Raw genomic sequence first — 14,103 nt, 5'->3', positions numbered from 1 at the left:
GCAGTAGAACTAAGGTTACCGACATAGCCCGAATAATTGCGAAACTGAAGTAGCACTGGGCGGGGCACATTGCTCGCAGGACTGATGGCAGAAGGTTGTCGAATGGCGTCTGCGGACCGGAAGACGAGCTGTCGGTAGGCCTCCAACAAGATGGAGCGACGATCTGGTTAAGATCGCGGGATCGCGGTGGATGCGGAAAGCACAAGACCGGTCTGAGTGGAGAGCCTTGGGGGAGGCCTATGTTCAGCAGGGATACTACGAAACTCGAAGTTCGTGTAGTGCAGTCCCTCTGACACTTAAACTATTTAATACGAGAGCGAGAGGGACGGTACGATACGAACTTCGAGTTTCGAGTTTCGTAGTAGCCTTGCAGCAGTGGACGTCTTTCGGCTGTCATGATGTACATGTGATAATGATAAGTAAGACCAAGCTACATCGATTATTCTGCCCCGAAAACCCCTACATCAGTGTTTCCCAAACATTCTTCTGCCATGTCCCGGTAATTTTCACACTGCCCTTTGGTGTTACTTTTACGATTTACTTTTACAAATATTAACGATGCGTCCATCGATAGTAGGTATTACTTTTAATTTTAAAACAAGGCGGGGGAATGTTGTGACCCGGTATTTTATTTTGATGGCCCGGTACCGGGTCGCGACCCGGCAAATGGGGAACGCTGCCCTACATAGGAAATATTGAAATCGTTAGTCCTTTTCGAAATCTCCGAAATAAATAAATATCTACCTATACAGGAACTGATCGTTAAAAATATTAAAATGTAAAATGTATGGCCTCTCAAATTCTATTTTTTTTCGTTCGCTGCCTCTCAAGCAGAAAATTGTGGGTTCAAATCCGGGTTTGCACCACTGAGTTGTTCGAAATTTATGTGCGAAATTTGAAATTTACCACGATTTTAACGGTGAAGGAAAACGTCGTGAGTACACCTGCACACATCTCTGAAGCAATTCAATAATTCAAAGTTGTTCGAATAGGCGTCACATTTAACCGTCAATTAAAATTAATCAATGGGTGGTGAAACAGCCCCTTTCAATTCAATCAATTATTTTAGATAAGTATTAATGAATTTGGGCATGATTATAGTGACTTGCATTATAAACGTCTCGGGTAAAATGGCTCTTTTTATGCTCTTGTTGTACAATCTTCTATTCAATCGTCGTCTTTGAATTACATGTCTCATATTTCCCCCATACATGTTAATCGTGTAGGTCAACAAAAGAAATCGACGAACCGGACGGAAACAAATCGTTGCCGCTTGCTGACCGCCAACTAGGGCGCGCTCAGGATGCGCGATTAGGACTGCACAAGCCGCGCCGTTTACTGGCTCGTACCTGCGCTAAATGCCAATAGTAAAATTATAACCTAGCCTGTAATGACTTAGCGTGAATCGTAATTCATAACTTCATTCCATAAGATTCCGGGATTTCACTAATCCTATGCAAATTCTCGAAAGACGAGATCATCTACGCCACAGATTATATATTATATCTACAGTAGATGGTTTTTGTTTTGTTTTCTACATGTAATGTCTAGAAGTGGACAGATATGTTTATCGACTCCTTATGGCTCCGTTTCCACCATAGATGTGAGAGCAGCGGCGTCTTTAGCCCATGTAGCGCCCGTGTGCAAATATTACTTAACGCCATCTAGGAAGCGCACGGTCAAAATGGAATAGGTACCGTCACCAGCATTAATATCTGCCACAGCGGAGCGTGCAAAAATATCTGATACGTCCTTCCGGCCCTAGAAATAGAGTCGTATCAGATATTTCTACACGCTTGTTGCGTCAGATATTGGTGCTGGTGAGTGTACAAAGTGCCGCGGCCGGCGCCCCTAACACCGCTGCGCCCGTGTGCAACGCACACCCGCCTCTGTGTGAGAGGATGGCGTTGCGAGGATTGTGTTTTTTTCATGAACCAATAGAAACGCTTCATTTACCTCGCCTCGCTCCGCTCAGCTGTTTCCACTAGAGATGTGCTGTGCGAGAATAGGTAAATAAAGCGTTTCTATTGGTTAATGAAAAACACTTTCCTCGCAACACATCCTCGCACATCTTTGGTGGAAATCAGCCCAAACGACACATTAATCATCCACAAAAAATCAAACCAAGTTAAGGAAAATCCGCAAGTCGTTTCTGAATCCTTACAATAAACTCATTCTTTCCAGGTACACCAAACGGTCAGATAAAAACAGATGCTCCCCGTTTCCCGCCCCCACAACAGCCCCCATCGCAACCCCGATCGTCCCCCGAAAAGGTCCGACAAGGCAACGTCAACGCCCTGTCCGCGGCCCTATCGGAAGCCCTAGCGTCGAGAGATGCCGGTTCAAGAGACACGAGAGACGCGAGAGAAAGGGAAGCGCCTCCGAGGCCGGTGGTGAAGAGACAACCAAGTGACATTCGGGCACGGGGACCGCCGCCACAACCCCCAGTGCAGAAAGCGATGCCATTGGTAAGTTCATTGTATTTATGCATTTTCTCGGAATCAATGATTTTTTTCCACACTCCTGCTGCCTTCAATCTCTTGTAACAAGAAGAACACCAATATGTTAGAAACCGAAGAACGTATCAAGTATATAGTATCACCTCATCATCCTTCAATCAAACTTCGAAACAGTACTACCGATTTTTGTATAGATCTATATTTTTTTTACGTAGGAACTGGTTTTCTTAAATATACCATAACTAGAACACAAAAAAAAAACAGAAATTATAAGGTGGACTCTGAAACAATCCTGGCTCCTCATCATTCCGTGATATTTCCATTATTTTCTTCGTATTATTTTTACCCTTACAGGTTCCCTCTACAGTTCGAATATTCTACAGCTAAATACCCGACCAGTATCAATCAACACCTGGTGATACTCGTAACCCAACATCAAGTGTTTACTGTTTGTATCACAAAATTTACCCGCTAACGTCTAGACCATCTGAACGAGGCATCTGGCATTTGCTGTGCGCTCAAATCGTTATTTATCGGATCGGACGCTTGACATTGGGCAGATGGATTATTTTTAATCGTTGTTTGAGCGAACAATTGTTCTGTAGTTTGTAGTAGAATTCCTTGATTTTAATTGCCAGTCATTATGGTATACGACAATTTTAAAGCGATGTCTAGATCTGTTCAATCGATGTTTTGATTTGTTAAATCAATATGTAGATCTGTTAAATCGATGTTTTGAGCTTTAAAGCAATGTAAAAAGTTGATGGGGCTTCAATAACTTTCTGACAAAGATTTGCAGTACGTGTTTGAGGCTTACTCTTTCTCCACATGTCGTACGCCGTGCGCGTTAAAATATAGAAGTAGATCATAAGACGTCAACTGTTTTCGTGGAAAGTAAAGATTGCGCTTGATAGCATCTACTACCAGGGTTGCATATTCACTGCAAGGTTAAATCGGAAAGCAAACATGCTGCCACCGAAGTCCATTGTAGATGACGCCACACTCCCGCTAAGGATATTTTTACCTTTTTAAACGCGTGTGGGCGAACTTGAACTCTTTTGTCTGTTCGGCAATCCGCCTAATTTATGGCATCTGTGTATTTTTATGACTATCACACGCCGAGGATGGAAGTGGACGTCTTTATTTAAAGGGTTTCTTCAGTGAGGTAACCTTGCTGCAGCTAGGCTGGTATTTTTGGCGTTAGGTTAGGAAGATAAATATTTACATAAGGACTCCGTCGATTTTCCTGACATGTGCATTAAAACAACTGCTAAGCTAATCAAGCTAGTGTTTTTCGTTACAAGTTGTTGTTTGTTGGACAAATTTAGGACACATTTTGGTTCACAATTATCTTCAACACGTGTGATTATTATCTTTAAAATGGAAAGGATTTTCTTTGTTCGTTTAATTAAAAACTACTATGTTTTGCCGATACACGATTAGATAAAAAATTGAAGATAATTTATAATCCAACCTTTGCAATGGCCTCTTTATAATTTATTGAATCAGGCGTTACTTTGCGGTCTCTTTATGTTTTAATGTATGTTAGTAATTTACCTTACCTTTGAATTATTTGTTTGTCAGTGTCCCTGCAGACTGTAGCTTTGCTTTCTTTTACCTCAACCGATTTGTGTATGTATAGCTTTAAAATAACCTCTCGTGCCCTTGGAGTTTAATTCAATTAATGAGACTTGGTGGATTTTTATTGATACGTCGCAGTGTTATGGTTGAATCTGTGTTATTTAAATCTATAATGTTATATTTATACTACATTATGATATGAACATGATCTAGTAGTCTAATATTACTAAATTAGTTGAGAAAGATAATAATTCGCTGAATTAATATAATGACTATATTATGTCCCAAGGAATATAACTATATCACGAGTTCAATCATCTTATTGCGAAAGATATATACTGGCAGTTACATGTGTTGATGTTTTTCGGTGTCAATGTCTAATCGCGAACGCTGTTTTTCTTTGTTATAGTCAATTCAACCGAAAATCTATGAATTTCCATCATTAGAAGTTTCTTTGTTACTTGACATTACTCTGACTGAACAAATAGGTTATGAGCACTAAAAGCCTGTTTCACCTCACCACTATTGTAATCTTCTGGTGTTTTATGTGGCAGGTATCTGATGCTTTCTTTGTTTATTCGAACAAGATAAACAAAGACAACATTACAGTTATTGTCAAATAAAATTGAGGGTTCTCAGAGTAGTGGAACAGGCCCTAAATCCATAATTTTGTGTAACTATGACTTTCAATCTTTGCCAATACACGGCTTTCTCCATTATCATTCACGCAAGCTGTTATCGACTGATACGCTTATCGTCGATTGAAGTCGATTCGTGGTTTAGTCATGCAGGTACACTGCACCCACCGCCAACATGTATCAAATTGCACTAATTCTCAATTGATCTTCTGTGACGCAATGCGGGGACGGTGTACCCACTTCAGTGGCTGACTGTACTTGATTGTCATTTATCTGTAGATTTTTTTTTCTGCAAAATTGAATTGAATTGAATCTTGGCAGTGTTAGTGTTTTGTGCAAAATGTGGACACCGACTTTTGAATTGATGACTAGGGTATGTTCACAGTGCGAATCGCGATTGTCACTTAAGTGCTCTTCTTCGGTATCTCTTCTATCCCTCGTCCATTTAAAAAAAAAATGTTATTAAATTTCTTGAGCGTATGGTCGACCAAGAAAGTGCTTTAGCAATTTTAATGACAGTTCCTACTTCACAAATAAAACGATAAGGCTGATTGTCATATTGACTTTTGAGTGAATGACATTAAACCTTAGGGTGGTAAACCAATTTCTTGGTCGACTATACTATACATAATTACATTACCGCTTGGTGCCTCTTTTTAAGTAAAAATATACCTGTGCTAAGAGACACCGTTCCTCTGTAAGCAGGTATACCTACTTTGTATAGTGGAAAATTTCATTCAAAACCGTAACACATGCAGACAAAACAAAATGTGAAATTAATTCTTGGGTCAATCAACTTTTTAATGTTGTTATTCTGCCCCGTAACTCAGGAGACATCATACACTTTGGTAGAAAAATGTTTGCAATGTTTAGAAGTTCGTGTCGTACCGTCCCGCCGACGCTTATATAATTTAATACGAGAGTGAGAGGGACGGTACGATACGAACTTCGATTTTCGAATTTCGTAGTAGCCCTGCAGCGCGTTAGACAATACGGCGACATTATTAGCGTGCAAAAATCGCCGTAATGGTTTGATGAGATTATAAACAATAGTACATTGTGTCTTAAGGGCGGTAAACAAAGACTGAGGGCTTTAATGAGTCGATGTTCGTAATTCTAGTACCGCCCGTGCGACATACAATGTTTTTCATCACATTTGCGAGTAAAATTGAATATTTGTAAAAGAAAAACTAAGATTTTTCCATAAATTGCCGATACCGCTGACTATACGCTCTTGGCAGCGCCAGCCTCCGCGCCGCCCCACCCCACGCAGCATGTGCCCGACGTGCGCGCGCCGCGCTGCAGCACACCATGCAGTATCACACTCATTTACCGACCTTGGGCTTCATGACAAGAAAATTAGTACGGGCAATGACTCATTTACCGACCACGGGTTTCATGACAAGCACATTAAGGTCGAGGGTTTTATTTGGGGGGTTGCAACCAAGGTAGCCTGCATGTCACGACACTGTTTACGAGCAAGTGTGATGAAAATTGTATGATAATTCCACTCTATCTGTGAATACCTCTATCACAAATGCATTTCCACTCTATCGGTGAATGACTAGTTCACAAATGCACAGTGAAATTACAGTAAAAAGTCTCCGTCTGTCAGAATACGTTTGTTGCGTGTGCTCATTACGTCACAACCGACCCGAGCCAATTATAATATTAATGAAGAGAGTCACACTAATTAATTACTTTATTAGATACTCGAGATCTCCATGTGAATTTCTTTTTTTGAAGCAGGTACCCCGAGTTTGTTCAAATATTATCGCGTCTTATATTTTTTGATCGTGAGTAAACCGGTATACACTTGCGAAGCAATTCAATGGTGTGTGTGAAGTGGCTAATCCGCACTAGGTCCGCGTGGGAACTACATCCCAAGCCCTCTCACTCTGAGAGGAAGTCGGTGCTCAGCAGTGGGACGTATAAAGGCTAGAAATTATGTTATCTTTATCAAGTTTCGGAGCGAATTTAATGTTTCTTTAAAAAAAATGCTGTTTCAATTGACATACATTTCCATAAGTACAATGTTTTTTTGATGTTGAAATATATAAAAAAACTATCTTCTAAATGTCTCAGTTAGGCTAGGATGGCAGAATGTGAGTTTCAAATTTTGCTAAATGCTATTTATTGTTAAATCCTCTGTCCTATCTACGCGAGACGCGACGACTACTTGTTATTTTTACTAAAAGTTACGTAGTTAAGTCTTATACTTCGCAGAACTTTGCTTGCGGATTAGGAAACGATTAGAAAACGTGTCTGTGACTGTGACACTATCAGCCAAACCGACGATAAGATTACTGAAAAATGCGAGATGAGATGAACTTGATACCAGTGGATGATAATTAATAATAATAATCCATACTTATATTATAAATGCGAAAGTGTGTTTGTCCGTCTTTCACGCCGTAACGGAGCGACGGATTGGCGTGATTTTTGGCATAGAGATAGTTTATGGGCCCGAGAGTGACATAGGCTACTTTTTATCCTGAAAAAATGCACAGTTCCCAAGGGAACAGCGCGCGATAACAAAAGCTAGTAATAATAATAAATCCATTAATTTTGGGCAACTTGGCCCATACATCTACCATATAGACTAACATACATACAAATCCTGTTATGCATATTAATATCCAACAGACTCGATAATATTTCTGTATAGTGTGTATAGTAGTAGTTAACAGAAGAGTGAGAGAGACGACACGATACGAACTTCGTAGCAGTCTTCCCAGTGCTGCAGCGATTCGACTGCTGCGCCTGCGTGTTGGTTACGAACTTTTATCTCAACTCGTATGACGTGACTTTAACATTTAAAACAGATGTTCAGATTCTGGTAGAATCTGGTATCAAATTATGAGCTCATGGAGTTCAGATTGTTATAATGGTTTTAGCAGGACTTTTTTGAATATTATATTAGATTTTCTCTTGACCGTATCACACCATATGGTAATTTAGGTAATTAGATTGAACCTAAGAAAAAACCACGCTCGCCTAACAGGCTTTACCTTTCTCAAAGCACTCAAATCAAATAGTAAATTACCTACTTATACATACTAATGGTAGATTCATAAATCAAGTGGCAAGTGAATTAAATTAATTAAAATTCCAGAATTTCGGAAAAAGTCCTGTAGGAATATCATGATTACATTGCTTACAAAATATCTGCATCAATTTCATTAGACCTAATCTCAGCGATATGTAGAATTTACCGTCAAAATGATTTACAGTGGAAGTTGTGTATTGTTCGTTTAGACCAGAGGTTCCCAAACTTTTTTGTCATAGACCACTTTCAAAGTTTTACTATTTTCGCTAGCCCCCTGGCTACATTTCTACTATATTTCCGAAACTCCAAAAACCCCCATTTTTTACACCATTGTGGACCCCTCTCTGGTCTCCCGTGGAACCTTTGCTTTAAATGTAGGTTTGAAAACAGGAACTTCCTAGCATACGAGACATATCGTTTAGTTATCTGAAAGATAGCGTTAGTAATAACTTGGTGTGACTTTTTGGACACACAGTGACTGATACTCAAGATTGTCTTTATGAATAAGACTTGACAATAAATATTAGTCACGCCTCGCGACCCTGAATGCTAATGTCGAGGTGAATCATTTACGAGACTTCATAGTTTTTATATTGGGGATCTAAGAACAATGCGGTTTCTATGGTTGGACTGGCATGAAAGAGGCTGGAATGAAATGAACTCGTGTAAACATGACGAGTATGTATTTCATGTTAAATCAATACAATACAAGACAAGAAACAAGTGGACACTGTGGCTGTTACTGGTGTGGTAGATTTTTCGATGATGTTAAATTAGTGCTAAATTGAATTACAATTATTACAAACGAACAGAACTTTTCAGCCAGTTATGGCATACAATATTTTTAATTGCTTTTAATTAAATGACATACAATTCAGTCGCGAGTAATCAGTTAAAGAAAATGTCTAGACTACTTATTCTAGTTATACCACTGACAAAATAAATTGTCAGTAGACTTGGTAGACTATTGTGTTAGACTGCTAAGTCTACAAGCCTAATACGAGTCGAGCATTTACATTACAAATTTACGAGCCTTTCTTGGCACACGCCTGTGTTTGGCCGTCTCTCTTTGCAGAAGTGGCGTTTGAAGATTAGCAAATGCCTATAGCGGGAATCTCAAACGGAACCTTTTTTTTTGCAGTCAGACAGGGTCAGGGGATATGGAATAAATGTGCCATTTTTTATGAGCGTAAAGAATAATACTGGGGTTATGACGAAATAATAGCAGAATCTTGACTTAGTGATGATATGACAAACAAATTAAATGTTGGCTTGCCCGAAATATTTTGTTGCGTGACAATATTAAAACGCGCGTGATACGTCATTCATCCATACATCGGACTAGGCTACCCGGCCACCAAAAAATAAAACTTGCCGATACAATATTTTGCTTTTAAGTTCAAACCAGCCATCAAATCAAAGAGTTGACATTGGTTGGAGTTATAGTAACTCGGTGCGAACGCAACTTAAATGTTTCAATATTAACTTTAGATTACCTTGAGAAGTAGATACAGTCAGATCTGGTTCTCTTAACGTACGCTAACTCGCCGAGATATATTTAAAGCTGTCAGTGTAAACAACGTTCCTACAATGGGCGCGGGAATCTGTGTTTATATGCTAGATATCATCTATAACTTGAACAATAAAAATATAGTGAATGTCTTAATGATAGACTGACTTATATTAACAAAACAAGCCGATATTGAGATTGAAATTACTTACATTCCTTCGTGGGATATGTCGCTCACAGCGCGATTCGCCATGTAGCAATCAGTATGTATTAACACTAGTACTGTCAATCGATATTTTGTACTGTGGTAACATCAATCTAGGCTTTGACTAAATTGTATGTTGGTATCTACTGTGACAGAGCGATGGTGGTTATGAAAGCGCAAGTTTTGAGAGTTGAGCAAAGAAAAATGTGGTTAGAGAAGATGTTAGAAGCTACGAGCTTCTAGGACACCCATTCCCCATTGGAACACATCGGGTGAGTGTTAACTTTGCTGTCTTCATGGCGACCTATAAGTGTGAAAAGGTGGGCAAACTGTTATAACATTAACATTATTTCTGTTAAGTGTAGTCCAATCTTGCAGTTTACAGCACGATTGGTAGTTAAGGTCATTGGACAGGGAAGTCTGGGGCTCCCATATAGGAAGTGTGGTCCGGAAACATACTGCATGGTCGATTGTAGTTGGAGCAACCGTAGCGAGGCTATTAGGGATGGGGGATGTCTCCGGGGGGCAAAGCTCTCTAGTCCGGCAAAGTGAGGAATATGATAAGAGTCACCAGGGTTGCATCCTGCCTATATCGGAGCAAGTCCGGTAATGCCCAACTAGTTAATGGAGGTGTATAGATATTGGAAGGCGGTATACTGCAACCAAATATCAGTCATGAGATGCCTCTATAGTATAAATGGGTTTGCAACTTGCAACCATGCATAGGTAACTAGAGATGAAAAAGGCACCAGCTAAAACCGAATCATATATGTCAGTGACACAGCCACAGGTGAGAGGCAAGACCTCATCTTTAAAGTATACAATACACATATGTAGTTGCAACAAGAATGGAATAAATTTAGTCGATTCGTCTTTCCACTATCATGTGAACCCAGCGTTTGGTAGTTCACACAGGATATGAAATAGGTAGTTGTAATAGTAGTTGTTTGTAATACAAGATGGAGCGACGATCTGGTTAAGATTGCGGGATCGCGGTGGATGCAGAAAGCACAAGACCGGTCTGAGTGGAGAGCCTTGGGGAGGCCTATGTTCAGCAGTCGACTTCTTTCGCCTTTCGGCTGACATGATGATGATGATGATGAAATAGTTTAAATTGTAGGTAGGTGTACTCGTTTTTGCTGGGAGTGATTCAATTTTTAAGTTTGTATGGAAAAGGTAGATAGAAATTCTACAGATTCGCTGATTTAAACACCCGTGTGTGAGAAAATGTGGAGAGTTCGGCGCATAAAATTATGGATCGTGGGTATAGTAATGACAAAAAGGGAGGAGAGAGGAGATGCCGAGCTTTGTGTTTATCTGAATGGCGTTCTTATTAAATGAGAAATATTTTCGTCTGTTCAGTACCTATATTCGGACGTTTGTACTTTTTGCCACGTAGACAGCCGGTCCGTATAGACATTTCCAACTGTTGAACATTTTGTCACGTTGACTACCCATTCCCGGAATGCCAGCTGCAATGATATCACTATACTATAAGACATCTAATTGAGTATAACCTTTCCTTTTATTGCTTATTCATTTCCCTCCCCGATGGCTTGTAAAAGTCCTTCTGATGTATGTTTTGCTTCTTACAACAATGCGTTTCCTGAACCTTATAACTAGGAAATCACGTACACTTGGCAACCTCGTTCACACCTTGCCTGCCCATGACTCAAATCACTGTTCGACCTTAGATTCCCTTCGAAGCCTTGCCAATTATCATTGTGAGTCACGATACGATGACATGTGATGACTCACTTTCATTTGTCACTGACCCGGTCATCAGATGCTGTATTGAATAATGCAGTTTAGTTTCGATTTTGACACAAAGAGAAGCTTACAACTTCAAACCTATTATTTGATAAGCACACATTCATTTGTTTATCCCTATGTTTAATAATAGGGTAGTTTCTTGCGTAAAAAAAATAGGCACGTATTTTTTCTTTTTATAATTAAATTCCAAAAAATATTACAAATGAAACGGATACAAAATTCAGATCTATTGTCAAGAAGACATTAATATCTAAGGCGTATTATATATCATGGACAGGGATATTTGGAAATAATTACGATCCGCATTAGCGATCCCTTTAAATAGCGAACCTACTGTGTTAAAAATAATGTTGTGTTAAATACTTGTGATGTATAGATATCATTTAATAATATTGTAAATCTGTTTAAAAAATATACCTCGTTGAGTTTCTTGCCGGATTCTTCTCAACAGAGGTTTTTCCAAACCGGTGGTAGATTTTTTTGACATTCATAAGTGCTTGTTATAGCCTAAATTGAATAAAGATATTTTGACTTTGTCTTTGTAAATAGATGACGTGATAAAAAGTGCCGCACGGCGTGACGTCATGCGGAACTTTAAAGCTAGAAACCAAACATAGCACTAGCACTAGACGAGGCATTTTGCGGGCACGTCAGTTGTTAACGTTTACAAAAAAATACTATTAATTTTCGAGTTGTTTGAAAGTATTTATTTATACTTATTTTTTACTGTATTTTTACTCCTTACTTATTAATAGGTAGGTACTGTACGTTAGGTCCCTAGGTAGCCGAATGTACCAAAGCCAATTTATTTTAAATAAAACAAGTAATATTGAATATGATATAAATATTTTATAACCTAGGCGAATACATTGTGGGAATATATAATTAATATTTTTTTCTAAATTTTTGCCAGGCAATTTTTTTACCGCCTTTGCGCCGCGCCGCACCGCTCCCGCCTCCGCCGTCTGTGTGTTTTTAGCCTAACTGGGTATATCTTCATATTTTTTTATTTAATTGAAAAAAGGAAAAATACGTGTCCATGCTTTGTGACTTCTGATAATCTAACTAACGGACCAATTAGAATATTATTAGGACACTCACTAGCTTATTCTGAAGGATTGATGCGGTCGTACTTCGTTGCGATTCTCTGTAAACCCCTCAACAATTTCATGTTGGAGATCGTCTTTGCTACACTCCCTGGTACCCTACGCCCCTTACTCCTGGATAAATAGAGTATTGCAGTGGTTACATTAGTTTTGATGTACCCAGGGTCCGATCTAGCTATTTAGCTGCTCCGGGCAAAGATATTTTTTTTGCCGCCCTTTAGGTACATACACTGATAATGGGTGTGGATGGCTAATAGCTAGGTTGGAAGATAGGAATAAGTCAATTTTGCCACCCGTCAAGTGTCAGATCGGGCCCTGACTGAATGCACCTATCAGTTTGCTATATATAGTGCAGCAGTATTATTCCACTAGCTTTGAATGATGACTCAGTATATAACGGATATAAATCATGCTAATAGTAAACGCAATGTGTCATCTCTTGAAATCGTTTTGTTTACTATGATTACGTTATCTCACAGGTTAAGTGTTACGAACTTGACCGAGACTTCGATTGGAGCTATCGCCTGTTATTTGTTTGTTTCTGTTTCTGGTAAATTTTTAATGTTTTTTTTTACCCAAAAAGAGGGGTGTTATTATTTATAAGTCAGGGGTCGGCAATTAGTTTTAAGAAGGTCCGATAATGCTGTTTAAAATGTTATTAAGGTCCAGATTTTTTTTTGTAATAAAATATTATTTATTTATATACAAATAAGTAACGTATACACTAGGTCTAGGTGTACAAAATAAGTAGCTAAGTAGCTATCTTAACTATGTTTAATAAAAAACGGTTCAGACATTTTTGATATATAGAACATTAAAATGTCAATGTCGGTGCTTTTCAAATTTTCTAACTTGGTTACGTTACCTATTGCTTAATACTTAGGTATCTGTATCTATCTATACTATAGCAACACAATACAATGTATAAACAAAGAGGTTAAAGATGATTTTGTGTGTTTGTTTGTGAAAATTAAAATAAGATAATGTCTCGGGAAAAAACAAAGTTCGCACGGGAGGTAGACGAAATAGCGGGCATTGGATAATCGGTAATAACCAAGTTACGAATTATTCGTGGGCAATAAGTATAATCAAAACAAAAAATATTCTAAAACCGCTATTTACGTAATAACTTATGAGTTATTTAGTTTAGTTCGTTAATTACTCATTACTCATTAACCAAATTGTGGTTTAGGTTATTTTAGTTAAAGGGAAATGGTTATGGTCGTGACTCTTTGATCACAGGAATATTTATTTTTCTTACTCTTTGTTTTACGCATTAACCAATTTGTTAGCTAAGCTAAAGCTTGACACGCGAGTTGAATTTTTAGTCATCCAAATTTTGATGTGTAGATTTGATTCAGTAGGTAGCTATAAGAGACATTAGTTGAAATTATATATTTATTATAAAATAAAATAGCCTTTATTGCTGTTTCTTTCCTTATAATTAATACTTGTCTACTTACTATAAAACCTAAATTGATTTAATTAATTCTATTTGTATTTGAATGATCGGCAACTATCCAGTTTGTGTGGAACAGCTTGTCTGGCGACAAAGGCCTCCTCTAAAGATTTCCACGTATTCCTGTCTCTTGCTAAACGGGTCCATACCGGACCAGCTATTTTCTTGAAGTCATCTTCCCACCTCTTGGTTTGTCTGCCTCTATTTCTTGTTATTTTAATAATTTATTTTACAAGGATTATTATTTATTTAAATATTTTGTCATTTTGGGTTGTCCTCAGTAACCTATACTGCTTTCAAAGAGCAACGTGACTGACTAACAG

At 38.5% G+C, this 14,103-nt stretch overlaps 1 pseudogene; it reads left to right on the top strand.

Annotated features, from left to right (window-relative positions):
- LOC141436807 (uncharacterized) overlaps positions 1-14,103 on the top strand; it is a 32,712-nt pseudogene that overhangs the window by 3,091 nt on the left and 15,518 nt on the right.

This window comes from Choristoneura fumiferana, chromosome 17 (genome assembly GCF_025370935.1).
Source record: "Choristoneura fumiferana chromosome 17, NRCan_CFum_1, whole genome shotgun sequence".
Lineage (NCBI taxonomy): Eukaryota > Metazoa > Arthropoda > Insecta > Lepidoptera > Tortricidae > Choristoneura > Choristoneura fumiferana.
Note: the sequence above shows the minus strand (reverse complement) of the source record. Positions and strands in the feature narration are given on the sequence as shown.